A 27882-nucleotide genomic window follows, 5' to 3' on the forward strand; every position below is an offset into this window, starting at 1 on the left:
TCTGGGGTTCTGTGCTCTCTTTGCACTGTTTCACTCTGACTGCTGTACAAAGGTAGGGCTACATTTGGATCAGCTCTTGGTGTGTGTGTGTGTGTGTGTGTGTGTGTGTGTGTGTGTGTGTGTGTGTGTGTGTGTGTGTGTGTGTGTGTGTATTGCTTTTTTTTGTATCTTAAAAAGTGGAAACTTGACCAAACTTGGGATTCCTGAGAGCTCCTGGAGCAGTCTTCTTCCTTTTCCTCAGCAGTGGCTGCGTCAAGGTAGGAAATACAGGCAGTGCTTTCTCATTCCTCTGGTGCTCTGCTAAAGCTGCAGATTGGAGCAGTCCCTCTCTGATCCACCTTGGGCTCATCAGACTGCCGTCATGGCACACCTCAATGTTGTAGATACACAGATAATATAATTTCATACTTTGGTAGTAGGTTTGCAGCTGTACAAATCTGACCAGCGCAACCACAAAAGCTGCTGCTTTCCTGGCAGTGTGCTTTCCCATTGCAATGTGGCTTTTGCTCTTTTTTTAAGTTCTAGTGATTGTTATATTAATACACCTGTTCTGACTCTGAAGAATGACTCAGCCTGGAGGGATACATGTTAGGATCTGAGCTTTGTTGCAAGCTTCCTGTGTGATAAAGCAAGTCTCTTCAGCCATCTGTCTCCCTTATTCTTGCTGTAAACACAAACTGATGGCATGTGCTTTTTGTTTTTCTTCTGGTTTTTTTCCCTTTATTTAAATTGAATTTTTTAGCAGGATGTATGTTACTGCATGAGCCTTTCTTTCTTTTTTTCTTTCTTTCTTTTATTGGTACCTCTAGTTCATACTGTAGCACTGATATTAAATATTGCAAAATGAACAAGACAGCTCTTGTTCCAGCCCTGTCTAGGGTACACCCTATCACAGTGTGGAGTATTTTCTGCAAGAACAGACAAACAAGCCTTCATGCTTCAGTATGGTCATAAAGAAGGGTGAAAGGGCAAGACTAACTTTCATTGCAGTGTTTTAATTTGAAATCCCAAGCTGAATGGTTTGCAGCAACTTGCTGGCAAAGGGGAAGAGAGGTGCCGGTGGAGGTTTATACTGCACTAGTCATATAGTTTTAGTTTTGTGGGTGTTTTTTTCTCTAGCAGTTTCTGTCCTGGAAACAGCATTTGCAAGTGCATTCTACTGTACCACTGTCTGATGCATTTATGAGATTTTTTTTTGTGAGCTAGTATCTGATGCTGAATATAACTTGCTTTTAATTTCTTAAAATATCTTTAAAAATCTCCTTTAATTGGAAGGTCAAAATTCCAGTTCAAGATGGGTGGGATTTTCATGCTTTGTCTTCCCAAAGTCCTGCTTTGAGTTCAACAGGGTCCTATCCTCCCCAAGGCCTTTCTATACCTGTGATATAGCCAGATGCTTGGCTGTTTCTTCCACACAGCTTTCCTGAGGTGCCTGGTTCTTGGGCTGGCAAGACAAAAGGTGATTCAGACCAGTTTGGTGCTCAGTTATACTGAGAACTGAACTGCGAGTAGATACCATCAGAACACATTTCACTTGTGACCTTTCACAGCCAATGAATTGGAAGGATTTTCCTTTGCTGTGGATCAAATTTAAAACTACTTCCCAGGAGTGAAAGGTCATCACGTGAAGTCATGATATCCAGTTAAATACAGCTAAATAGAACTCGTTAGCATCACAATGAATGGAGTTATATATTACCAGGTTTGGGAAAGGTCTGAGTGAAGCAGAAAAGGGGGAAGGGGCAGAGGAATGGATCCCTCAAACCCCCTCAGAAAAGCATCATAATACCAAAGGAAAAGCCAAAGAGAGAAACTTTACTAAATCTGGCCTTTAAATCTGTTTCTATTTGCCAGCAGTATGAGCAGCCAGCAAAACATGGGAAGTGTTGCATAAAGGATGTATTCTCCCCTTGCTGTGTTTGCATTCGGGCATCAAAGTGAGAATACATTACCAGCTCTTGGTGGGGCTTTGATCTCCAGATACTGTCAGTAGTGAGGAAAAAGGAAATCCAGTGATCTCACGTGTGAAATCAGATTCCCCCAAAGGAGCAAACTGCACCCATGGACACTATCTGATTGGCAGAAAGGCCTTGTATATAAGTGGATTCATGACACCTTTTATCCCTGCAGGCCATCTCCATTCTAGGGAGTATTTTTCTGCTCTCCAGACCTTCCCTGAGGACTTTTTATGTCTTTCTGTGCCTAGTTGTACTTGAGGAAAGTTATTCCTTAAGATCCAGTGTGAAAATATGTGGCTATTTCCTCATCTCTGCCTTCAAGGAGTATGAAATGAGTATAGGAGAGTTTGGGAATTGCTTTGGGATCGTGGAGCCTCTTGGTGGAGAGGCTGCCCTGCAAACAGGGGGAGGGTCTACACCCCACATCGAGCAACATTGTGTGTTGGACTGAACAGCTTGGTGATCTGTGGTTTGTTTACTGCTTTGTTTTTCTTCTCTCCTGCCAGGCATGGTTGAGTCTTTATATCCTGTTTACCTTTTTTTGTGGGAGAGGTGGATAAGATCAAAGAAAAGGGCCAACTGCTTTGTTAGTTTTAGATGAAGCTCTATTGGAATTTGCTCAACTTTTTTTTTCATATAGTTCCTTAATAGACTCTGCTTTGATATTTTTGTATTTAAGGCTTAGTGTTCATAATGGCCAAGCATGTTTTTGCCTTTAGTAGACAGGATTTGGGGATTTTGTCCTCCTTTAAATCAGAAGGGCTCATTGGGATCGCTGCTCTGGGGGCCTGTGAAAGCTGCCCTCAACAAACCTACCCCTGTGGTGTAGCTAGCACATCCTTGAGGAAAGTCCTCTCTTCTTCATGGGCAGACTTCAAGCCATGGGCAAGTCACCGTTCTGCCACCATGGGTTATATTAGATTTGTCCTCTGGTTGGGTGAGCACAGAACATGCTGGAGAAACAACTTAAACTGGTGGGATTTTGCACATCTTGGGATGCAGATCAGGTGAACATGCAGGTCCCAAGAACTGAATCCAGAGAAATACCCCTAAAAATGTGGCTTAAATAATTCATCCTGACCTATCAAAAGTGGGTGGGAGTGGAAAATATTTTATATATAAAATCTCCCTTGTTTGTTAAGGTGCACCAGTCTTGACTGATATGTTGCTTATAAAAAAAAATTAAAGACAAGACTTAGAGTAGTGGCTTGCAGTGTTGCTAAATGTGACACAAGCAAAAGAAAAGGGGGAATTTCCCTCAAAGGGAAAAATCAGCATGATAAATTCATTGGAGAGGTCCTGATTGACTGTACAGTCCAGCTCTGCAGCCCTTATCCAAACAAGTTGTCCAGTGGGGTTAAAAATATGCTAAAGATGGGCCTTGGAAATAAATATATTTTGAGTTACTGAAGTAAATCTTAAATAAGAGCAGCAAAGGCACACGTTCATGATGTGCTTAATTGGACCTAAATGCAGTGACCTCAGCACCCACCAAAATAGAGGGTGCAGCTCTCCACTCCACTGTGCTTCAGGCCAGGCTTTCCTGCAGCCTGTCTGTCAATGGGGCAGAGGTGACTCTCCCAAAACTCCTGGAGGCATCACTGGTCTCCTTCAGCTGTGCCTCTGCTTGCCATTCAGATGATACAGCTGCATCTGGAGCTATCAGAGCAATAACACACACCTGGCAAGCTATAAAGTTGAGTGTAAACTTGGGCTTGTTGCTGTAGGGACCCGTTTTCCTCTCTTGCCCCCAAGGTTATGCCAGTCTTGCCTGCAAGAAATGCATTCTGGCAGCCAAAAACAAGTGCACAAGTAGCAGCATGGGAAAGGGAACCAGACGCTAGTAATAAATAATAATAATTTAAAAAATTACATTTATACATGCTAAACCAGGGATTAACTAGTGTGGTTATGAATGGCTGTTTTTAGTATACCCAAGTAAACCTAGTGCCCAGCCTCTACTCCAATGCTTATATTGATTCACTGAAAAGACCTTAACAGAGGATGGACCTGTGATATTTAGTTTTTTGAACTTTTGTTTTTGAGTAAAAGTTATGTTTTAATGACTTCTAATAAACCTGCCATCCATATACTGCAAATACTTCCACATTTCCACCCCTGCCTGAGGCAAGCTCTGCTGGAGCTAGGCAGCCCTGATTTACACCAGCTGAGTGCCTTGCTTTTTATTTTATTTTTTTCTTCATTGTGTGTATTTTTATCCATAGTTATAAAACTTTTACTAGCTGGAAGAGATCACATTCCATTCGGGAGCTCACTTTATGCCCCTCAGGTAGGAAATCATCACCTCGGTGCAGACAAGTTTCAGTACTGCTGCACCAAGGGCGGAAAAAGGGGGGCAAGGGGAGTGGGGAGATTTATACCGGTGAAATGAATCACTTCCCATGGATGGGAATGATGGGGAAATGCCTCCAGCAGAAGCAGCCAGAGGGAGCCTCTTCCCCAAGGAACATCTGGAAGCTGCCAAATGCCCATGGCAGTTCTTCCTTCCAGAGGTGTGCTGAGATTCAGACTCGGGGGACAATGTCCTGCTCCGAGCTCCCCCAGCATCTGTCTCCTCCTTTCCCATAGGCTTAACCTGCCAAACCTGGGCTTTTCCCAGGCTAAGGCTAGGGCGACACGTAACGTGATCCAGCAATCTGTCATTTCCAACGGGCTAATCGGCCACCTCTCTGTACCGCATCCTTCAGTGAGGAAATGAGCCTCTGCCACCCGCCCCCCTCCGGCTCTCTATATATCTTTTGGGATTTACAGAAGTGCTACGTACATCTGAGCCACTGATGAGTGATTCTATCAGTTAGGTTTATCTTATAATTATTCTGTGCTTTTGTGGTTTCTAAGGCAACCACACTTTCTGAATGAACACCAGAGTAAATGAAGGTGTCCAACATAAAGGGCAGATGAATCTACCTGGCATACCCCTGCCAAAGCATAGGTATGTAGCAGTCCAGCTTGTCAAGATAAAGTTTATTCTTAAATATTTTAGCCTTTGTAGAACCACACTTACCTCAGCCACAAGCCTGAATCTTGATGATTTGGGACATGATGTTGTTGCCTCAGGCAGGTGAGGAGTGTGAAAGGAAAGAGTCCTTAGGATGATGGTCTGCTTAAAGACTTCACCAAGCCTTGGACAACTTCCAAGTGATAGAAGCAGTAGGATGAACCTGAGAATGTTATCATGGCCGTTGCTATGCCCATATGATCATTAAGGGAATGAGGATATTTACTTGTTTTCTAAATGTTTAAACTCATCACAAGTCACAGCACTGGAGTTCTGAATGTTTGATCTCCTTTCTCTACTCCAAGGGTTTTCTGTCTGTGTGGAAGCCATCCTACCAATTGCATATTTGAGTTGTACACAGATGAAGGAAGCAATTGGGCCACTAGGAAGGACTGGCAGCTTGTCCCATGGCTGGGAGCTGGCTCAGACAAGAAATGGATTTAGAGAAATGTGCTTTTCAGTTTTCTGAGGTCTTCTCTGCATCCTCTCATCAGCTTTGGGGTGTGTGTGAATATTTAGGCACCTTCATATTAACACTAACTAGTACAACAATAGAGTTTAACATGCACTTTCAGTCGGAGTGCATACCTCTTCGGCAGTCCTTTGGAATTTCTGAGGCAGTCCCTTGCGTGCTTCATTTCATATGGTTCAGTCCTGGTGCTTCTAGATTCTTGCCCCTTCCCAGCCAAAATAAATATTTAATTTTTTTCTTCCCAGTGCTCTTGTATTTCCATTTTTAGCACATGCAGATGCACTCGCTGTGAAGGAAACTTTCATTTTGCTAAATAGGGAGAAGGTTTTTTTTTTTTTTGCACTCACCAACTGAACTGCAGTTGGGATTATTGCAGGAAATAGATCCAAGAAATGTTCTTGTGTGGGCTAGGTCTGAGGCTTTTTGGCAACAAACAGAAAATGTCCTCAATTTTTCTTTCTTTCTTTTTTCTTTGTAGCATTTCCCTTCCTTCCTAAGTTTTAAAACATAATAAAAGTTTTAGTTTCCCAATGCAGGTATATGAAACATTCACTTTCCTTAATCTGAAAAAATGGTCTCAAAAGCAATTTATGAGCGTATTCTGAGACATCTAGTGTTTTCAAGAAAAAGCAGATGACCCTCACTGAATGAGGCAGCCCTGTAAAACTGCAGCAATTTCCCAAGGTGCCAGTGTGGCCTTCAGTCATGGGGATAAACACAGCTTGGCACGTTCCTAGCAAAAACTGATGTGATTTAAGGCATCCCAAATGCTCCAAGCATGAAAATGGAAGCACAGCAGCGATCTGGGCATGGATCTCAAGTCTAGATCAGAGAAACCTGCATGCTGGGGAGCTGGGAAGGCTTTACCATTAGGGGATTTGGAGGGCACCACTGATGGCTCCAAGCATGTAAGATACATAGATAATATTTAATGTGTGAGCAGGAAGGGATCCTTTTACCCCCTAGAAGTAGGGGAAAACATTTTTAGGTGGGAAGTTTATTATGAAGGCATTTGGCCTGTGTTTTCGAAGGCAGCCATCACCTGTTTTCCACAAATGTTTGAACAGGCCGAGGACTGAAAGCGGCCTCGCTGTGCTGAGCAAATTTGGAGACGCTGTTTCTTTGCACGCATTGAGCAGTGGGTGGTAATCATGGAAAAATGCCTCTTCCCTTGCATTGCAACATGATGTGTCATGTACAGCTTGTCAGGAAGCAACGTCTGGTTTCTGTTTGCTCCCAGGTATTAGTGCAGAAGCAGCACCTGACCCGTGGTTTCTTCCAGGTAATTAGCGGGTGGGGTTCCCCACACCAGTGCAAGTATTTGAGGATTAGCTGCAAATTATTCAGCAAAGCTGGGAGCATCACTTAGCAGGAACTCCAAGTAGCTGCTGCTGCTGTGTGGCCTTACCCTGCCACTTAGTGGATTTGCTTTGGTAGCTTAAGGTGTTTGTGTGAGCAGCCCCAAACTTGCCCAGGGCCTTTCTGGCTTCCTCAGAAATGAGAGCAGACCTTTGCAGTGAGTATATAGTGCTGATGCAGTATTTGGTGGAAAACATGGGAATATCTGCATTCAAAGCTGAGGCTTTCCATTCATTTTTGATAACTGGGAGCAGAAGGAAAGTGATAGCAGCATGATAGACCTTAACAGCCTATTTTCATGTTAGAACAGCAGTAGATTATTTTTTTCCCTCCACTTGTGCAGCTCTAGGACTGTTACAAGGAGATTTGCACCATTAAAACAAATTCTCTGATAGTTTACTCTAGTGGAGAGATATACATAGCCAAGGACAGGCTTCAGCCCAGAAATGTGATAGGTCACAGTGTGAGTGATGTTGTGTGTAAGGATCCCACCTGCAAGACACCAAGTAGCTTCTTTAAACAAAACAAAAACAAAAAGTGAAGAATAACACTAAAAAGTCTTTATAAAAAGTCTTTATCCCTCTAGAGTTGAGAATACTCTGCATTTTGCAGGCATGGCCTCCTTAGCAGACAGTATAAGACTATGTGATTACAAGTTTGAATAAATGTGATATTCTCTTTTGAGAATATTCTCTACAGCAAGATAAAATGATTCTGCTGTTAGGCTAAATCTGAGTAAAACTGATATGTCAGTGTGTGTTTTTTGCAGAGGTAATGCCTTCCCAGGAGGTACAGTCTTCCACGGAAACCTCGAGGGCTATGCAATTCATGTTTAGATCAGATATTGCCAAGACAAATGCTGGGAGTAGAAATTGCCCTTTCACCTCCAAGGAGGAAGGAAACAACCAGAAGAGACTAGATTCAGATAATGGACAAGACCCTTGCATTACACACATAAAGACTGGGAAACTCCTCCCAGAACATATTTTTATATATATGTTTATATATAGCATATGCAATATAAAAACAGATCATTTTAAAGGCTACAGATAGCTTACTGCCTGTTAAAAAAAAAAAAAAGCTTTTATACATTTAAGTGTTCCCACAGCAAGTCAAATGCATTGGTGTTGTTTTTTAGCATTCTTTTCAAGATTCACTCAGTTTAGCTCTGATGTTGAGTTACTGGTTCTTTTGCCTCTAGTAGTAAGACTAGAGTAAGTCTTCCCATTCTTTACACCCATTTTGCAGTGACCAAGTCTCATCGCAGATTCCTTCTTAAAGAGCTGAATATTTGGATTTCTGTAGACCTTGCCACATTGGTCTCTGGAAAACAAGATTATACTGTTTGTTTGGTTCCCTGCTGAACGCTTTTCTGCTATTTCGAGGTGCTTACATGGACCTCCAAATTAGAGGTAGGCTTGTGAGCTTGGTGTGGCTCCCTGCAGAGGCAGGATTTCTTCCCTGCCTTTAGCTTGATATTTCCCTCTTCATACACTGAGACAACACACTTGCCCTTTTAGCTGCAGCTTTGCATTGAGAGCTCATATTGAAGCTGTTATCTTCATTGATTTCACAGTCCCACTCAGGGTCACTTTTTTTTTTCCAAGACAGAGTTTTCCACCTTACAGCTGTAATCTGCCCTCCTGGTTCCCAGCTGTATCACCTTGCATTTGACTGTATTAAATGCAGCCAAACTGAATTGCAATCATTTGACCTGGAGATTCGAATCACACTGTAATAGTAACTTGTCTTGGTGATGTCTGCTGAAACTTTAGCAGCAAGATAAAGTATATGATCATCCAGGTTGTTGGTAAAAATCTTTAAGTACTACTGGACCATAATGGAATACCTTGTTGCTTTTCCATGCATCTCTTTAAAAGTGTCCTGCTAGCTGGTGGTTCCCCCTTCAAAGTTCACCTGTCAGAAAGCCAGCTTCAGAATATATACTGTAGATTTCCTTTAACCGAATTTTTTAACTCAGAATTTCAAGAAACCTATGGCAATAAATTCTTTTCAACTGGCCCCATAATCCTTTCATTTATTCCCCAACCCCAAAATACCTCGCCCACCAATTCCTCCTGCATGTCAAAAACACTAACAAATAAGAATATCTTTGACACTGATCATCTAGTACTAAAATACCAAACAAACAATTTACCATCTCTCTGCCTGGGGTTAGTAATGGTCCCATGCATGATCCAAAGTTTTTATTAGTAAGTTATTATTAGTAAGTTTTCCTTTCAGAGCTTTCCTTTGCTCTTTAGAACACAAGCATTTGAGGAATTCTCTCGACTTAAGTAAATAGTTGACTACATATTTTTGCTTATAGATTTTATTTTGCCTTATGCTGTGTCCTTCCTTTGCATACAAACGTTTTATCTATGTTTATGCAAGCACATTCAGCAGCCCTGTTAACGGAGACTCTGAGATAGCATCTTTATTGTGAGAAGTTATTAATATGGCCCACAAATGCTTCCTGCTCTGTCCTACTCTAGTTTGAAGGACCAGGAAGCTGTATAAACTGTCATTCTGAATATATTCTCATAAAAGAAATTCAGAAGAAATTGTCAATATGAGGAAGTATCTAAAGACTAAACCAAGCAAATAGATGAAGAGCAGAGGTAGACTTGGACAAGAAATAGCCAAACATCTTGATTTCCAGGCTGTTGTTATAGTTATTAGATAGCTTTAGCTTCTCTAGCGTGCTCTTCTGAACATAGCATCTTGCTGCAGTCACTATTATTACGTGTGAAGGCCATATATTCAGGAGCCACAGTCTGCACCACATTATTGAAATGCTGACATATGCTTTTATGTTAATAGTCTGGTAGAAAACACAATTACAGGGTTATGTGTGATGTTTGTTGTATGCTTCTTGTTTTCTCTACAGCTTGGCAGTTATCAGAATTTTATTGATAGCATAACTCATTCAACCCTAAATTTGCAGTCCACGAATGACAGGGCCATGTATTCCACAGCAATGTCAATTCCTGAAAGAGGCCCATCTTCTCATCTTAAGCTAACAACCACTGTCCACCTGGTAACAGGTTTGAAGAAAAAATGGATATAAGAAATCAGAGCAAGAAGAACAGAGAAGGGTAATGCCGAAGATGATTTGGGAGGGGAAAGCAACCCCTCCATAGATTGCATTTGCCCTTGCTAGCCTTGTGAATGGTGGCTAAGTCAAGGTTACACAGAGATGTTAAAAAGATGAGACACAACACGAGAGGAAGCAGTGGCAGGATGAAAGGTTTGCTGAGATCAAATGAGAGAAATGAGGACTCTAAGGGTCAGTCCTCCCTCTTGTGCTTGCAAGTTCAGGCATTGGCTGTGCAAGGAACCACAGTTGACAAAGCAGGATCTGTTGAACGACGTGGGGATGAAGGGCCTGATTCTTCCCTCCATTACACCAGCTTTGCATGGTTGTTACCCCCCTGGCTTCAGTGCATAAAGCTGGGAGCAAGCGAGCAGCAAGTCCTCTGAACAAACTGTGTAGGAGTACTTAACCCCTGCTGGGTTGGTCACAAACCGGCGATTATGTTGTTGCTCCCCAAGGCCTAGGAACACTTTGGGAAGATTTTTGAGACCTCAGCATTAACCATATATTTTGCTGCATAAAAAGAAGAGGTGGGTGAGTAGAGGAACTCTGTCTTTGCAAACATTCCTCAAGAAGATGGGCAGGTTTCTGTATGATTTTGTTTTCACTGCCACCCCTGTGGAGTTCCATGTGCTTCTCACTGTTGGAAGATAGCTGGGAAAACAGGCAAAGTCATAGTAGCAGAAAATATGACAAGGGATAGTTAGAAGCTGTGGTAAAACCTCTTCAAGGAGGGGGAACGTAGCCAGCCCTTCAAGAGGAAGACTGTAAGGCTATGTACAACCAATGTGGGATCAAACCTAGATCCTCAGGTAGTTTCTTCTTCTCTTCACAGTCTTGGACTAACGTGATTATGGATAACAATTGGAGCCTCTCAGAAATGTGCTACAGCTTGGTTTGGGGATATTTGGAGGTTAATTGTCATGTTGAACTATGCATAACTTTTGCTCAGCTCTGCACTCAGTATACATGCTAGTCTAGGAGCTGGTCCATTAACAGTGTTCTATTGTAATAGACAAGGAAGGATAACCATCTAAGTATAAGTAGTATGATCACTAAGCAGCTAAGCTATTGACTGATTTTTCCTTAACCAATAATATATCTAGTCTTTCTAAGTATGGAGGGAGAATTAAAAAAAATCTGCCTTCACTTTGCAGTGCTAAGTGGTGCAGAAACACTTGAGGTGATGCTGACCAAAACTAGAAGCACAAGTCAGCACAGTGATACAGCAGGACTGATCAACTTTACCAAGAGCCTACATTGATCAATATAGTGTAATTCTGTGCTGACAAAGTTATAGTATTATAGGACTCTGAACTGTCGTGTCTCTGTCCTGCGAGGAAATTGCTGTTAATGATGCTCTGAGCAAACCTGAGTACCTTTGAGAAGGTACAGGTCTGCATTAGGCACATAGACCCTTTGTAGCAGATCGTGTAGGTTCTTGCTCCCGTCATCTATCATGACAGTTAAAGTGCTCAGTGATCTTGAAAACTTACCAGCAGAAGGATTTCTGAATGCAGAATGTCATTTTATTGGAAGTAAGACAGAAAAGGGTGTGCCAAAGTGCCTGATGCTTCGTGCCTACCATATTATCCACAGTTTGTAAATTAAATTCCATGTGTATATTGGCAAGGAAAGAGAGGAGCTTTATCAGAAAAAGATGCTCTTTAATCAGATTCCTGCCTTTCTAAAGGTATTGACAAAAATGATTTAACCTCATGAAATGTATGGTGTAATAAGGTAGGCTGCTAGCTCTGACTTGAAACTGTTACCTAGCAAAGGTGGAGTGCTCTGCTACCCAGGGATTTTTTTTAATTGAAATTTTTAAAATTTGTCTATTTTTATAAATAGACTGAGATGAAATATTGAGCCTGTTATCCCCTGTGGTGACAGTATGTATAAACATAATCTGTAATTTGGATGATAGGCTGTAAAAGACCTGCTTGAGAAAAAGAAATTGTTCCCATTTGTTTTCAACTGGCTTTCAGCAGAAACCACACCCCTATGGTCCAACAAAATCTGCCTGAGACCACCTCCAAATGTGTGTGTGCGCATTAATGAATTTCTGTTCTCAGTGAAAGAAGACTGCATGTCTCAGCACTCTGAATGAGAACAGAGCATTCAATTCCTCTCCATAGCAAATTCAGCCTTCAAGTTAGTTCTTCCAGGGATGGCAGTGGTGCAAAACTGCTTTGCAAATGTTTTTCTGGGTTTTGTTGCTAGGTGATGACTTGGAAAATTTTGCTATTCCTGCTGAGAGGTTTTAAAAAAAAAAAAAAAAAAAAAAAAAAAAAAACAGGCTTCACATTAAAGAGTATAGAAAATAGGCCATCTTGCTCCGTAACTCCCATTTCCTAACTCCTGGAGTCTGCACCCTGTGTGCCTTCTCCGCTCTCCCATGGCCCTGTCTCTCGCCTCCCTTAGATCTTCTCGCCAGGAATCCGGGGCCCAAGAAAACACTTCCCTCACAGTGGAAGAAAGGGAGAGAACATTAATCTTTCTCTCCATGACCAAAAAGAGCACTTCTACAAGTGTGCATTGATTTATAGTGGCATTTCCTTTCCTCTTAAATTTTAGCAGGCTTTAATTTTATTAATTCAAACCTGAGCCATTTTTTAAATTGCCTATTTGAAGTGGTTGTAGTGAATTTTTCATGTAGCAAGAAACAAGGAAACTTTGGGGATGACCCAACTGCAGTTTATTGTCTACCTGGGCTGTATCCAAACCTTTGGCTGTGGCTCTGTTGCTTGGGGAGCAGCAGAGCATCCCCCAAAAGCCATTGGCTTGTCTGAGGCCCGGTGGCCCTGCAGTGATTAATGCAGAAAAGATCTAGAGGTGAAGCACTGTGAAATCAGGTGGGAGCACAAAGAGTTAATCCTTGGGTCATTTCCAAGCTAGGCTTGTTGCAAGAGGGGGAAGTGTATTTATTCAATCCATTGTTGATACTGTGTCTGTTGGGGTACTTTTGATATCTTATTCTCTAAGTTTCCAGAGATTGTAACCTTGAATTAGTCTGTGGCTAAACACAGTACAATGAGAAACAATTAGTCCCTCCCGCTCTCCTAGAGAGCTATTTGTAAAATCAGGGATGAAAGTCTTGTGTTGCAATCTGAATAGGAACAAACATCTTTTATATATTGGGCCTGGACCAAAATAAATACAGTGGCTAAAACTGTCCATGGTCAGAAGCTGAAATCAGCTTCTGTCAAGAGACACCTATTTTCCCCATCCAGAAAGTAAGGATCACTAACCTTCATAGCTTTCAATTGTGATCTGGCTCATTTGAAGCTTAATCCACTTGTGTTATGTTGGCCAAATAACAAGACCCCCAAATCTCATCTCCTCCAAATTTTTTGGCATTTTGCATTGACTTCATTAAAATGATGGTATTTCTTGAATATAATTGGCACTGTACAGGTCCATAGGAAGATCTGTAGAGACAAGAATTTCAAGCTCTGTGTCTGTGAGTCCTTGCATATTTTTTTAAAAAAATCTATACACATGGGAAGCTTGCTTGGCTTCAGAGAGACCATTTTCATTCACGGCATTAAGCAGTGAGAGTCTTTGCATGAGCTTGTAATACGCCTAAAGAACCAACAAGCCTTGGTGTGTGACTCAAGTTTCCACTGCCCTGTCCTCGGAGGCGGTTGCTCGTTTGGCTCTGTCACCAGACTTGCTTCTCCTCGTGCAGCCTCCCCAGCAGACGCACAAGTGCGAGCTGTCTCCCTAGCACCTCATTAGTCATTGTGCCATGGCAGAAGTCATGTTCTCTCACGTCAGTAAGCTGGACAAGAAGTGGGAAAGAGTAGCTTCCTCACAGGTCTTAGTTTGGGAAGTTTTTTCACAGGAACAAATGGTGTGGACATATTGCTGGAGTTCTGGCTGTGTTTTCTAACAAACTAAGTAACAAGGACTGAGAAAAAGAACAGATGAATTAGTATCTATCTAATAAGTACCTAACTAACAAACCTAGGCTTCATTGCGTACGGTAGATGGCAACACTCAAAGATTCAGTTGCACTTATTTTCAAATTATGTGTTCACTTCCGCAGGAAAAATAGTTCATAGCAGCATTGCTGTTCAGTGCAGTACGCTCCATATGAGTGGACAGATGTGGATGCCATGGAGAGGGAAGTCATTTGTTGCTTAATACCTACTCATTAGTAAGCTTTATATATATATTTTTTTGCATCTCTTCAGTTAAGCTAAAGTCTGGCAGAGGTGTCAAAAATCAACTCTTTATTATGAGAACACTCTAGCATAGATTAATTCCACCTCATGAGTCTTCTGGTGGTTGGCTCCACTGATGTCCAAGCAGCATCTGGATCTCTGTTTTGTTAGCTTGTCATCTATTTGCAGGCAAAATGTCTTGAGTCAGTCAATATTTATGTGGTAGAATTACTCTTAAGGGATTGTTATATTCTAGTTAAGAAATATCACTGTTGTTTGAATGTGTTATTAAAAAAAATCCACCATCTGTAAGGAGAAGATGGAATTGCAGAACTAACATACCTATCTACTTAGCGTCAAAAAAGTGTCTGAGTTAGTTGTCCTAAATAGATGGTATGAAGCCAGTTATCAATTTGCATTGTAGACAGATGAAAATTAATAGAGATGGAGGCTTTTCTATCTGACTTGGCAGAAGATTTGCAGAAACTTGTATTGCTGGGATATAGCAAAGGTTGTAGGATAAAGCAACACTGGTCTACTGATGCTTAGCTTGACTTGTGCTTGCAGACCAAGATAAGGAAAAGGAGGCCAAAAGCACCACAAGAAAATCTGGAATTTCAACGTCTCCTTCCAACAAAGGCACCAGACGAGAGCAACCCTTATGGAAGATGACTACAAAGAGCGCAGTACGTGTATCTGTGTCAAGTGCATGTGAAGAGAAAGGGGATTCTGGTCTGCTGAGGTATTTTTTTAAAGAATGGAGGAAAAAATTAATTCTATTAGTAAAATGGAAGCAATTAGTAGTGTGATATCTCAGGGAAGTAACTCACTTTCCTGGGAGTAAAAGCCAGCATTGTGAGAGGTGCTATATAAAAGATTGTTCAAGGTAGGTCTGGATGGATTGTCACTAGTATCTGTGAGTATCCCTCTTCCAGTCTGGTAGAGTTTCCACCAGCATGAGATGCAATAGCAAGAGTTCCTCTGTTCAACATAGGGTCACCGCTCTCCTGTTTTCACATGGGACCAAAGACTAATACAGATGTGTTCTTTGCATCCATCTGTGTGGCCCCTGCTAATGACTTTTGAATTCATTTGCTGATATTTCAACTTGATAAGGATATAAAGATCTCAAAGATCAGTAATTTCCTACAGGCTTCAAGAGGTGTCCAATTAGCCCTGAGGTAGAGGCCCAAACTCTAGAAAATCAATATAGGAAAGGAGAGAGAGAAAAAAAAAAGAGGGGAAAAAAGAACATATAAATGCCCAATTATGTCAAATGCTTCAGCTGGAGCTTCATCCTCAGACATCAAAGGCAATGATGAGAGGTAACTGTGTAGGAAACGAGGCTTCATTAACTTTGTTAGTCTGCAGAAATGTTTGTTCAGCTTTAGGTAGCTAAATAACCATAGAAGGAGTTTGGATACTGAATGGGCAATGGAATCTGGGAAATGCGTGGGACAGTGGCTGCTGGCTCAAGCAGAGCCAGGCATATTAAGAAGTCTATGCAGTGAGATGTCCAAAACCAAATGACCTAGTTGCCCTTAAATGGAGACAGTTGCTGAGGAAGGTGCAACCATCCAAATACTTGGAAATCTGGATCCCTGGAAGAAAAAGTCTGGGATAGCTGAGATAGCAGATGAGCTAATGATTGGTTTGGATTTCATTATGACTGGTAACTTTGTATTAAATGCCAGGAACACTCTGTGGAAACTCCCTTTAAAGATGTGTCTGGGATAAAAACAAATGATTTGCAGGCAATTAGTTTGCTGTGAACAAATTGCCCAGGGACAGAGAGGGTAATAACAGTTGCATGCTATGGGAGCTTTCCAGCAAAGAAAACATAGGAATGACTAAAAGCTATTTGGAGATCAAGCAATTTGCTGAGGATTTTAGCTGCACAAACTCTCATTGGTCTGAAGCAAAAATAAATCCTGCCCACTTTCCAAATCCACATTTCAGATGAGCAGCAAGAGACCCACAGAAACAAGAGAAAACTTCCATGGAGGATATGGTGATAGCTCTAGTGGGATCTGGGGCAGAGCTGTATCCACAGCTGGGGAGCAGCAAAACCATCTTGAGAAGCACAGCTTGGCCCAGGCAGTGATTCACCCCTGCTCTGAGCTGGGCAGCTCCAGGCGAGAAGCTTCATTAGTGTGGGAGAAACTAGCAGGTCATGCTGAGGAGCAAGGTACGTTAGATCAGGCTGTGATAGTGTGGCTCAGCGGCTGCTGGCTCCGCTCTGAGCAGGGGCAGGGCAGGACTCAAACCAAAATAACATCACAGAAGCCAGCCCTACAGTAAGCTCCCTCTCTGGAGTTCAGCTGCTGGAAAAGAAAACCGTGTCCTGGCCATTGATGCAATGTGTTTGAGAGGCAAAACAGAGCCCTCAGCATAGCCTGTGGTTTCCTTCCATATTTGTAGGTAGGTCAAGACAGTTACACCAAAGTGTGTGTGCTGTAGGGCTGGCAATAGCACAAATATTATATAGCATCCTGAGACAGTGATGGTTTACTGCAGAGAGAACTCCGCTTTCTTTTTCTGAGTTAGATCTCAGGAGGTGCTGTTGGAATTGGTCTTCAAGCGCTGTCACTCTTGTGGGAAGCCTTGTCACTGTTGTTCACGTTTGCAGTTGAGATTCAGCCTGGAAGGATTTTCTTTTAGTAGATGGCTCCTTTCAAAAAATGAAATTCCATCACACTGAATGCAATCATAAGTGGAAAACAAATTTGTTAAGTCATTTTTTCAAATAGTTTCAGTTGAGGAAAGAATTGGAGCGGAGTAGCTGATGCCTTTGGTTCAGGCTCTGTCATTGGGCTGGCAGACTAAAGGAGGATACTGCTTATGGGATATCTCTTCATCTTTTGTTTTTCTTACAACTACTCAATATTTTTATTTCTTTATGTTTGGGGGCAGAAGTAGCCATATAACTTGTGGAGCACAGAAGGCTGAGCTTCATGTCTTTGCTTTTCATTTTCTCAAGAGAAAAGGAATACGCTCTCTTCTGCCCAAACATCCTTTCCTAAACAGGTTTTAATTCAGCAGCCAAACTGCAGAATCAGCTGCTGGCCCAGCCAGTATAAAGCAAGTGTCTCTGGGGTGGCTCTCCCGGGTGACATGTGCTGGGGGGAGCTTGCTATGGGGCTGGAATGAGCGTGGTGCTCCGGTGCCATGGGGCCAGGCACGTCACAGCATGTGCACAATAATGGTGTGGCCCTGTGCAGACTTATTCTTTGAGAGGCTAATTGCGTATCTGCCCTAACTGAGCAAGCAAATGTTCAGAGCACCTAAGTGATTCCCAAAGTGGAAACCTCAATATGAGTTTGGAAATGGTTGGATCATACTAGGGGGAAAAAAATGATGTTTGAATATGATTGGAGTTGAGATGATAGAAACCAACCAAAGGATGCTGGTGGTGATCATCAATGGATAGGAAAAAAAAAAATTACTAAAGAAAATGGACCTGTTTCTTAGGGACTCCTTCTATGTGCCTGAAAGTAAACAGGAGGGGAAAACAAAATGTAGAGAAACTTGGATGACTTGAGCAGAATTGGTTAGTTTTTGGTTGGTAAGGTGCTCTTGGCCATGGCACTGCTTTAGGGTCCAGAGAGGCAGTGGCTGTTGCTGGGGTGGTGGTGGTGTTCTGCTGTTATTCTTTGTTTAAGAGGAGAAATGTTGCAAGGGGTGGATTTACCCACAGCTCTGTGCTCATTTGCTCATGACACTGAGTCTTAGCAGCTCCCACCCACTGATCCATGTGGATCCATGTTGTGTATTGGCTAAGGTGCCTGATCCTCCTGGAAAATAACCTGGCATGAAGGAAGATTTCCTTTCTCAGCTGCTTCAGCTCTATGATCCACTTCGTGCTGTTGTGGCAACAAACCAAAGTGAGCCTTGGAAGCAGGGACAAGCAGCAGGGCATGGGAATATTTTGTTTTGATATTGCCATCCACAGTAGAAACTTGTCCTTCGGTGTCATTGAATTTAGAGTTAATAAAACTCAAATTTAGTACCACTTCTAGAAATCAAATTGAAAAAACTCTTTGAGGAGTCATACACCAGGATATGATATGTGTAGGGTCCAGAGAAAGTGGGACTTTGTGGGAATCTGCTGGTAACTGGGCACAGTGGAGGCAGCGTTGAGCCAAGAGGCTGTAACTAGGCCTCAAAAAAAAAACACTTAGTTATTTGCTTCTCTTCTGTTTCTTGATTCTTTAGGACTCACATTTCCTGCTTAAACAAGACCACTTTTTAAAAAAAGGTAATCCAAATGGCCCCTGAACTTAGGTTTTTAAGAAAAATATAAGTATATTGAGCCTGAGAGTAACAGTGTGGGGGATGTTAGCTCCAACTCATTTACTTGTAGCTACTGAGAAGTTTTGAAATCAGGGTGAGTTGATGGGTTTCTCGGAGGAGCTAGTTTAGAAACACTTGAAGCTGTGTAGTTGTGCCTCCACCCTGACTGCAAGTGGAAAGAAAACCAGGTGCAAAACAACAACCTTTGCTTTTCTCTGGGATCCAGTGAACCAAAGAATTTTTTTGCAAGTTTTCCACTCCCCAAGTTGAAGGATCATAGTCCCAATTTTTCTTTTTTCTTTTTTTTCTCTTTCCAACTATGAGAGAAAAGAATTTCACTGTAAGTTGAAAAGCAAACAGCCAGGCTAGGAACTTGTATGTACAAAACAGATGGATGCACATGGCCCTTTCTAGGGCTACTTGGGTAGCTCTCCTTAACCACAGCTTGTTTTGTGTGACATATCACTCCACGCAGGCCTTTGTTGCCATGCACCTGTCTGTAATTTTGGAGGTTCATCTACCTCAAGCAAACTATATTTAAAAACCCAATGCTGATTGGGGCGGGGGGGAAGTTCAGGGGAAGGGATTTCCTAGTTCACAAATAAGAATGTGCAGTGGAGCACTCGCTAAGTAAACAGAAAACATGGGCAGCTGAGAGAAATCAATTTAGCTGAACAAACAATGTTCCATGTAATGAACTACTAATTATCCTTTTATGCCATGTCAGTCTGAGTGATTACAGAGCTGTGCAGTTTAATTTGACGTTTGAGCATTGCCTTGCTCCATTAGCCTCATATAAAGCTACGACACGTTGAGAGGAATTAAAAAAAAAAAAAGTGGTGGGCTGTGCGGAAGGGGGTTGTATTTATCTAGAACTAAGTAAGCACCTGTAGCAGTCATCAGGAAGAGATCTTATTTTTATTTCCTAGCTTTTTTTTTTTTTAAAAAATTCTGGTTATGATGAAGGGGGCAGCACTGGGGGGACACAAAGAAGCATGTTTGTTCTTACAGAAAACAGCTCTAGTGCATTGATAGGGTCCCAAACTTTGCATTAAACTATCATCAAAGGTTAGAATAAGTAAGCTATATAGATGAGACACACATATAGATCAAGAGGAAAGGGGATGGTAAACAGTACAGTATGGAGAAAACTATCTTTTCATGGATATTTTTCTTTTTACTGGCAATTTGTGCACAGTAGGTAAATCAAATCCCTAGATGCTTGGGGAATCTTGTGGTTAATCTGGGACTGAAGGACATGTATAATAAATACTGTTTTATTATCATACTGTTTGTCCAACTAGCTGTACTGATAACAGGATTAGAGGACATTAACATATGGAGAAAGCTAAAGACAATTTGTTGGCATATATATTATGGCTATTAACTCTAAGAGTACCGGTGCTATGTAATATTCTAATATACACTACAAATTTAAGACTAAGTTCTCATTTCACAAAGGGTTAAGTCAAGGCCAACACTGCTGAAGATAGAAGGGAAATTTCTTTGGGAAAAGAGCAGATGCAAGGAGAGCAGATGCAAGGAGAGCTGTGCCTGGTGTCTAGGTAATGCAGTGACATATGAAACTGTGTTGCAAGGAATAAATACGACCCAAGTGTTCAATGATAATATTTATGGGGCTGCGTTCAACACTGGCAGATGCTCATTTAAACCCAAATTGAAAAGCAAATTTTTAAAACCTGTTTACAGTGACTGCTTGACATTTTTGGTATGTGCACCACTGAATAACATGTCATGGCACACGTGTTTATTTGGCATGTCTCTTGCGGTATGAGCATGGGTGAGAAGTCTCTGGTCTAGGATAATTTAGGGGAAAACACTTGTTCCAAGCATCTAAGATTGATTTTTTTTTTTTTTTTTTTTTTAAAAGACGGGAAAAGCATCAACCTGAACTCGATGGTAGGTAGGGAAGAAAAGAAAAAGGGTAGCTAATAAAGCTCTAAAGCTGAGGCTTGGGAAGATGATTTTCGCTGCTTTGTCTCAGACATAGTTCACACAAGGCCAAATCCCCTGCAAGGCAGAGCTAGTTTTGGTGAAGAGTTACCCATTAGTCAGGATCAGGTCTGAAAACACGTGTTAAAGAAGCCCTTGCCCCTCTGTCACGTGTGTCCTGCTTTGGCCATTCCTCCAGCTGCTCCCTTAGGGCTCCCAGGCCATTCCTCTCCCCATTGACCTTCAGGCCTGCTGAAAGCCTCACACCGACAACCCTGAAAACTTAGGGCTTTTTGTCCCTCCCGCAGAGGCATCACAGAAATGGGAATTTTCCTGGCACTGCCTTGACAAAAGACTTCAGCCCTGATGCCGTTCAGCACTGGGACGGGAATGGGATTTCATATTTGGGCACCTGTGCCCTGTACCCAGAGCGGATGCTTAGCCTGTTTGGCATTTTTTGACACAGGACTCAGCCGAGGAGCGGGTGATGGTGATTTTTTTTTTTTCCTTCTCCCTGTTTTGTTTTTCCCCCAGTCGCCCTGTCATTGGGAGGAAAGTGAGTTGGATTTCAGCTCTGCTCCATGGCGCTGGCGTGCGCGGAGCTGCAGGCGCTTGCCCCGCAGCTGAATCGGCCCCTCTGTTCCTCTCTAATGCGCGTTAGACACATTGGGGCCTTTCTCCCCGCCCGCCGCGGGTTTGTCGCTCCCATTGATGCTAATGGGGGTGACATGTGTCTGCTCGGTGGAGAATAGACCCCATTGACTGCGCCCTTCCCCAGGCTCGGGCTGCGGTCGCCACTTGATTAAGCTAAACTAATGAGGCCCTGCCGGGGCCAATGGGAACCCACCCGGCTTGCAGGAGCGGGTGAAAACCTGCAGTACTTACTGGGGGACGGGGTGTGTTTGGCCCAGCAAACTTGGGGGATGTCCCTGCAAAGTGCACGGTGACATGGAAGCGTGTGTCACGTGCCTAGGAGGGTTTGAAACTGCCTTTGGTGTTTACTGCTGCTCCAAAATACATGTTTTGAAGTTTGTCTGGGTGCCCTCTCCCATGTGTGCACTGCAGTGTGGGCATGCGTGCACTTTGGAGGCTTCATCAGGCAGCCTCCTTCCTGCCAACGTCTAATAGAGCAATAGGCTGGGAGGAAGATCAGCGGTTACGAAGAGGATGATGGTGTAGACATGGCCAGGAGACCATGAACCCCAGAACCCCAGCTCCCTGCATCAGGATGAGCATTAGCCATTGATCTCAAGATTTGGATATGGTCTCTCCACCTCTGTAGAGAGATTAAAAAAAAAAAATAAAATAAAGTCTCATTTTAAAACTTAATGTTTTGGAGAGCTTAGTGGAGAAGTTGCCTGTACTTTCCCCTCTACTTTACCTACCAGTACATTCCAGGTCAGGAGAGGTTTATATTTTTGTCATATCTTGCAATACTTTCCTTTATGTAAGTGCTGCTAAGAATAAAATTAGCAGTGGGAGAATAACATCAGTTTGATGTCTATATTTGGAAAACTTGATGCATAAATCTGTTAGCTTCATTGTGGAAAGAGAAAAGAATAGCAACCTTTTGCTTAAAGGAAAGATAAAATAAAAATAAAATAACAGTTGATTACCCCCTCTGGTTTTCTGAGGTGGGTTTTTTAAGGTCCTCATGTCCCCCTTGAATTGCTAAATATTGGTTGGCTGTGTAATTTGTGAGACTTTGGTTTAAGAAGATGCAGTCAGTGGGATCTGAGGCATTTTACAGCTAGTAGCTTCTTCCTTTGGCCACCATCTTGGGCACCTGCACTCAGTGCTTTTCTTGGTATGAGTACATCATGAACCGGTCACTTCTACGTTTGTCGGTAAAACAAACAATTTTTTTATTAAGAGGTTGAAAGTGAGAACTTAAAAACAAATAGTATAGTGCTAGTCTAGCTTTAAATCTTAGTATCTTCCCAATTGTCTCATCTATTTTTATCCAGGGGGCCCCTCTTTGTATAACAGCTGCCAGAACTGCAATTATCAGATTTCATATAAACACCCATTCTGAGCATATGCATCTCTCAACTTATCTTTCTCTTTTCCTTTCGTCTACATTCCCCACCTTAAACCTTTCTGGAGTAAGTAGCTGGCATAGGAATGTGAATGTCCCGTTTAGTCCTTCTCCTCAAGTGGCTATGCTGGGTACTTAATGCCCATTTCCCTCTTCTGTTTCGTACAAATTGGCTAGGCCTGGGAGACGCAGTGCCTATACGAAGCAAATACTGTTTATGTTCTTCCTGTAGCAGGCTCTTTGGACACCTACGGGTCATTAATTCTTTTGTTCCCAGCCAACCTGCCAGCTGGCTATTCTTCTGCCCAGTTTGAGCCATTTCCTTCGCGTGGGCTACTGACCCATTCCCACTGAGCCATGCCACAGGACATGTGTGCAGGAGAGATCAGCACTCCTGCAACCCTACTAGCTTCCTATCAGGAAAAATGATACATGATAGAGTTATAATACAGACAAGAAGCTGGATAACCAGGAGTTCTGTCTAGTCTCTGATGCCAGTCAGAAGTATTGGTTTAGTGTCATAATATATATGTGTATGCGTATGTTTTTGAAGAAACCTTAAGAAGTCCAGCAAAACTTGCTCAGATTTAAATTCAAAAGTGGTGTTGGGACTACTGACTGATTTAATGTGAAGCATGATCTTAAATATTGAGGTTGGTCCCAAGGGCTTTCTGCCCAAAGGGCCACTCCCGCAGGGAGGAAACACGCTGGTCCTTGATAGCAGATGGATGCTACTGCTGCAGCAGGGCTAAGATATAAGCTGTGGCTGTCCAGCTGTTACACAAAGGCCCAGCAATGTAACTGCCACCTCCAAGTGATGGCTTCTGACAGTGGAGAGAGGATCAGCATCATCTCATGATGCTGCTGTTCCCATAGGCTGTGAATTTATAGGGCAGGTTCAGGAAGTGAGCATGGAAATGCCTGCTTATCAGGAATGAGACTATTTTTCTCCTTTAAGAACATTCACTCAGCTTTTTGATTTCCAGTGTTTGCAGTTGCCATATCAACCTGAGAAATTTGCCTAGCAGTTGACAGCGTATTTTTCAATAGAAGACTTAAAAATTTTGTTTCATCAGCTCCAGGATCTGCTGGCTGGGGTTTCACCTTACCTGATTTTATTTTGTTCCTAATGCCACCCTGTGCCACATGCTGTAGGTGTGCCTGCTTGAGCAGGAAGGTTGGACTAGATGATCTGTAGAGGTCCCTTCCAACCTTAAATATTCTGTGAATCTGTGTAATATTTGCTTTCCAAAATGAAAGCTTCTCTGTCCTCCATCCACCAGGTGCATCTCGGGTGCAGACACCCATGCACCAGAAGTCAGATGCCTGGTCAAAACACAGTAGACCCCAGGATCAGGGATAAACACTGTGGACCCCATCCTTTCTTGCCACCTTCCTTGCAGCTGCAGCGCCTTTGGGGCAGGTGAGGAAGGAGCCTGGCTGTTTTGTCAAAGGCAGCCTGGTGCCTCCGTGTTCCCCATCCATCTGTGTCCTCTCTAAACTCTTTCCCTAGTGGTTCGTGGGTCACTGGTGTAAATAGGGACTGAATCTGCCATAGTGCAGATGGACTTGAAGGGACTTTTCTATGCTGAATATAGTGTTTGGTTTGTTGGTTTTTGTTTGTTTGGTTTTTGTTTTATTTAGTTTTCTTCAAAAAGAAGAAGAATTGAAAAACAAGTCAAAAAGCCCCGAATCTTTACCTTTATAAAGTGGAGACACCGCCACAGCAGGACATAATGGCTTGCTGTGGTGGTCGTTTGTCCGAGAGCCTGGAGATTTATGTAATGAGAAACACAATTCCTGCAAAGAACATTGTTAAATCTTTTCAAAATTTCAGCTATAAGCCATTTTATTGCTAATAATATGGCCAGATTCTCCTTTTGAAGAATGTGAGAATGTTTGACAAGAGGGGAAAATGGAGAGGACTCGAGGCACCATAATCTGTGTTTTCCATTTACCTTGCTTGAAGCTTGAACAACACATGTGCCACAAATGATTTGTTTATTCCTAAGTACCCCCAAGGAGCCTGGTCTCCATTCTCAGGCATATAATGGCTATTCAAATGAAAGCTTTAATAGATTGTTGCAGATCTGATATCAATGCAGCGAGAGAAAGAGATATGCAAATATCCAAAATTAAACAAACCAGCTCCTTCCCTTCGCTTCTAAAGGTGCGGTCTCAAATCTGGATTGTGTCACAAGTGAAATGAGTTTGTTAGACCCAGCTCTCTGGAGAACTATTTTCTTTTTCATGATTTCTTCTTTCTGGTGTGCCTCTCAAAACTGTCATGTTGTTCAGTGCATTTGCTGTCTTTCGCACTCATGACTAATGAGAGCCCTAAGCGAGGCTGGAATACATGAAATATTTTGAACTGAAGAACAGCAGAAAGGTAGGACTAGGTGATCTCTAGAGGTCCCTTCCAACCTTGAATATTTGGTGTAACAGTGGTGGGAGAAGGTTCTGCTGTGCCAGTTTGCTCTGTGCCTTCTTAAACCAGGGCCCTTAACCTCATCGTTGAGTCATAAAAGCTGAAGATGGAAAAGTGCCATCAAAGGCAGTGTGAGCCTTTCCCCTCACTGTATGAACGTTTCTGGAGGAGTGACATGGTTACAAGCTTGCACAGCATATAGGTGTAGTTTAATCTGGAGTGACAACCTAAGCGCAGGTTGGTCCTGTCCACCTTACAAGACAAAGCAGGGACTTAGCTGGTTCTTTAAAAAGCCCCTGCATCTCCTTTTCTCCCCAAAATATGTGCAAGAGGGGCTGAAAAACTGCTTCAAATGAGTAGAAATAACGTGTTATCCACCTAACCATTGAATCTGTTCCAGCTACTACTGTGTGCATTGAACAGTGGGGAAAAATAATAATTTTACATTAAAAACACCATAGAAGTTTTCAGTGTCTTTTAGGCTCTTGTAAAACTGCTATTATCTTGTCCAGCCCCCAAGTCTTTTCATACAATTATCAATTATGCTGTGTGGATTTCAGGAAAGGCGGGGACTGAAACACAGGCCACGTTGTGGGTGGCAGAAGCACCAGCAGAAACCTGGTTGCTCCTTCTCATCCAGCTCTATGGGTGACCCCCGTGCACTGCTTGGCTCTGCCACAAGCTCCCTTGGCCAGAGGTAGAAATTCCCAGAGTGTCTCTGCACCTCCATTGCTCTCCTGTCTTCTGCTCTTTGATTGCAGGGGCTTTGAAGCAAGTCTTTCTTCTCACTTTATCATTACAACAAGCAGGCTGAATGTTCCCAGCTATGGCTGGTGCTATTCAATCTTTTCCTTTTAGTAGACCCCTGCAGATTCCCTGGTAGATGTGTTGCTGCTGCTTAACAATCCCAAACCTGTGGTCAAGCGCTTGCTGGTCTCCATCTGTGCACCCTTGTGAAACTCCAGATGACTGCAGACATCTAGAAAACCCCTGAACAAATATTTAGAAAAGGAGAGAGAGCCTCATACTGGAGCTCAGCGGGGAGCATGAAGAACATCTCACTTTGGTTGGACCTGTGGACAGTCTTCCAGCTTTAATAGGGAGAGTGGTAAGTTATTGGTGGTGTGGGAGGGGTGCTTTGCCTCTCAGGGACTTCATGTTCTGCTCCATTAAGGTGAGCTGATGCTGAGCCTTGCGTTTTGGGATGGAGGATCAAATGGAGAAGAGGGCTTCAGAAAACAAAGTCTCAGCTAGCCGTTTATTTTAGAGCCAAGGTGCGAAATGACCACGCCATAGAGAAGAGGATCTTTCCATACAAATGTGAATAGTAGTGTATAGAAACATTCCCCAAAATGATATTTTTATGCAGCGTTTGGAGTCATAGCCAAACGCTATACTTGAATATGGATAGTTAATTGGTTTCTACTTGAAATTAAAGGTGTTCTCTGAAAACCATGGCCATGTTTAAACAAGAACTGGGCTGTAAGCCTCTTATGGGTTGTGGTTACAAAAAAAAAAAAAAGGCTGACTCACAGTGGGAGAAGATTGGGTGGGCACGTTTCCATGCAGTTCTCCCAGCTCTTTAGAGAGGTCTAGCCTGTTCCTAGAGCTACCAAGCACCCAGAAATTGCTTAGGCCCGTATGTTTCACTTGGCACAGTGAGTGTTTCCTATTTCTGATGCACTGGGTAAAGGGCTTCAAATGAGCGTTGTTTCTTTTGGCCTGTTTGTAGCATGCAAAAATTGCTGTACAAGTTTTTCCAAGGTGCACGCCCAGTTCGGAGGGATGCATCCCCTTTCCTTGCAAGTGTGAGTCCCTGCCATAGCAAAGCCAAACAGACGTCCCTAACACCCTTGCCAATCACATCATTTCTGCATTGAGCCCTTGCTGAGTGGTCCTCAGAAGCAGGAAGCTTAATTCCTAAGAAGAAGCTTAGGAATTTCCCAATTAAGGATTTTTTTTTTCTAATTAGAAAATATTAATGAAAAATGCAATATTTTGTGGGATAGTCTTTATTTTGGAAAAATCTCACTTTCGCTTTAAAATGTTTTAATGTGGCCAGCATTATAAGCATTATGTAAAAAAACATTTTCAAATAAAACCATGTAGTTCTATATTAAAAAATAAGTAGTCAGAAATTGATATTTAAATGTGAAATAATAGCAATAACAACCAAGCAGGTTTTGTTTCTTACAGATTACTAGTCTTCAGAAATTGAGATAACCATTTCCAGCCATATTTCATATTGAGACAGGGGAGTGAAATTCTGAAACCTCTTAGAGTGGAAAACAATTTCCCACCAAGCTGTCCTCAGATGAGATTGCAGAAATTCTCTTCTGTTTTCTCCTTCTTCCCTGGTTCTTTTACCACGCAGTTCTCTTCATGCCACTCTCCAAGACAAAATCCGAGCCCAGCTGAGATTTGTGCTAATGGTGAGTGCCTTTTTTCCTTTTTTTTTCTTTAAATAAGAAAGTTTCCTAAAGCATTGAAATGGGCCTGATAAAAAGCAGCTTCTAAAAATTCATTTTAGTAAATAGTTTGAAACCAGACCATAAAGTCTCGTAACTGTAGGTTTGCCCTTAATTGTGCCTCACTGACAGCCCATTTTCCTTCTTCTCTGCAACCATTCTCCTTTTTCTTTAAGAGCAAAACATATTGTATTTTACTTTTGAAAGATTTGTGGGGTTTCTCACAAACTGAACAGAATCTGCAGGTAAACAGTGTCACCTAGTGGATAAATTGCCTCAATTTTTCCTAACTGTTAAAGAAGTTTGTGTGTTTTTTCCATTTTGTCCTAGAAAAATGTTATTTCAGATGGGAAAGAGTACTGTCCTGAGGAATGGCATTTTCTCCAATTTGCTGTAAAACTGAAGATGAGCAGTGCAATGGCCAGCACTGAGCTGGAATATGCAAGTAATGTGCACGGGCATGACTCCAGTTGCATCTGTGGACACAAAAGGGAAGATCAGATTCTCCACTCTGCGGCTGAATTGTGAAAGGTTAAAGCAGCACAACATGAAATACTTAGTGCCTGGATCTATAAAGGTGCAGCTGGTCCCACAGTCACCTACTGTACCCTTGGCTGCACCCATCTCA

At 42.4% G+C, this 27882-nt stretch overlaps 1 long non-coding RNA gene across 4 annotated transcripts; it reads left to right on the forward strand.

Moving 5' to 3' along the window:
• On the forward strand, positions 1–27882 carry LOC112952301. 4 transcript variants are annotated; one of them, XR_003250356.1, is made up of 5 exons: positions 13–52; positions 14642–14760; positions 25645–25894; positions 26983–27218; positions 27585–27882. It is a non-coding gene; the product is annotated as an uncharacterized LOC112952301 (long non-coding RNA). The 4 variants fall into 4 exon arrangements; XR_003250359.1 differs by having other exon boundaries at positions 27161–27218; XR_003250357.1 differs by lacking the exon at positions 14642–14760 and having other exon boundaries at positions 1–52.

Source organism: Nothoprocta perdicaria, unplaced genomic scaffold (genome assembly GCF_003342845.1).
Source record: "Nothoprocta perdicaria isolate Ctin4 unplaced genomic scaffold, notPer1 scaffold_4, whole genome shotgun sequence".
Lineage (NCBI taxonomy): Eukaryota > Metazoa > Chordata > Aves > Tinamiformes > Tinamidae > Nothoprocta > Nothoprocta perdicaria.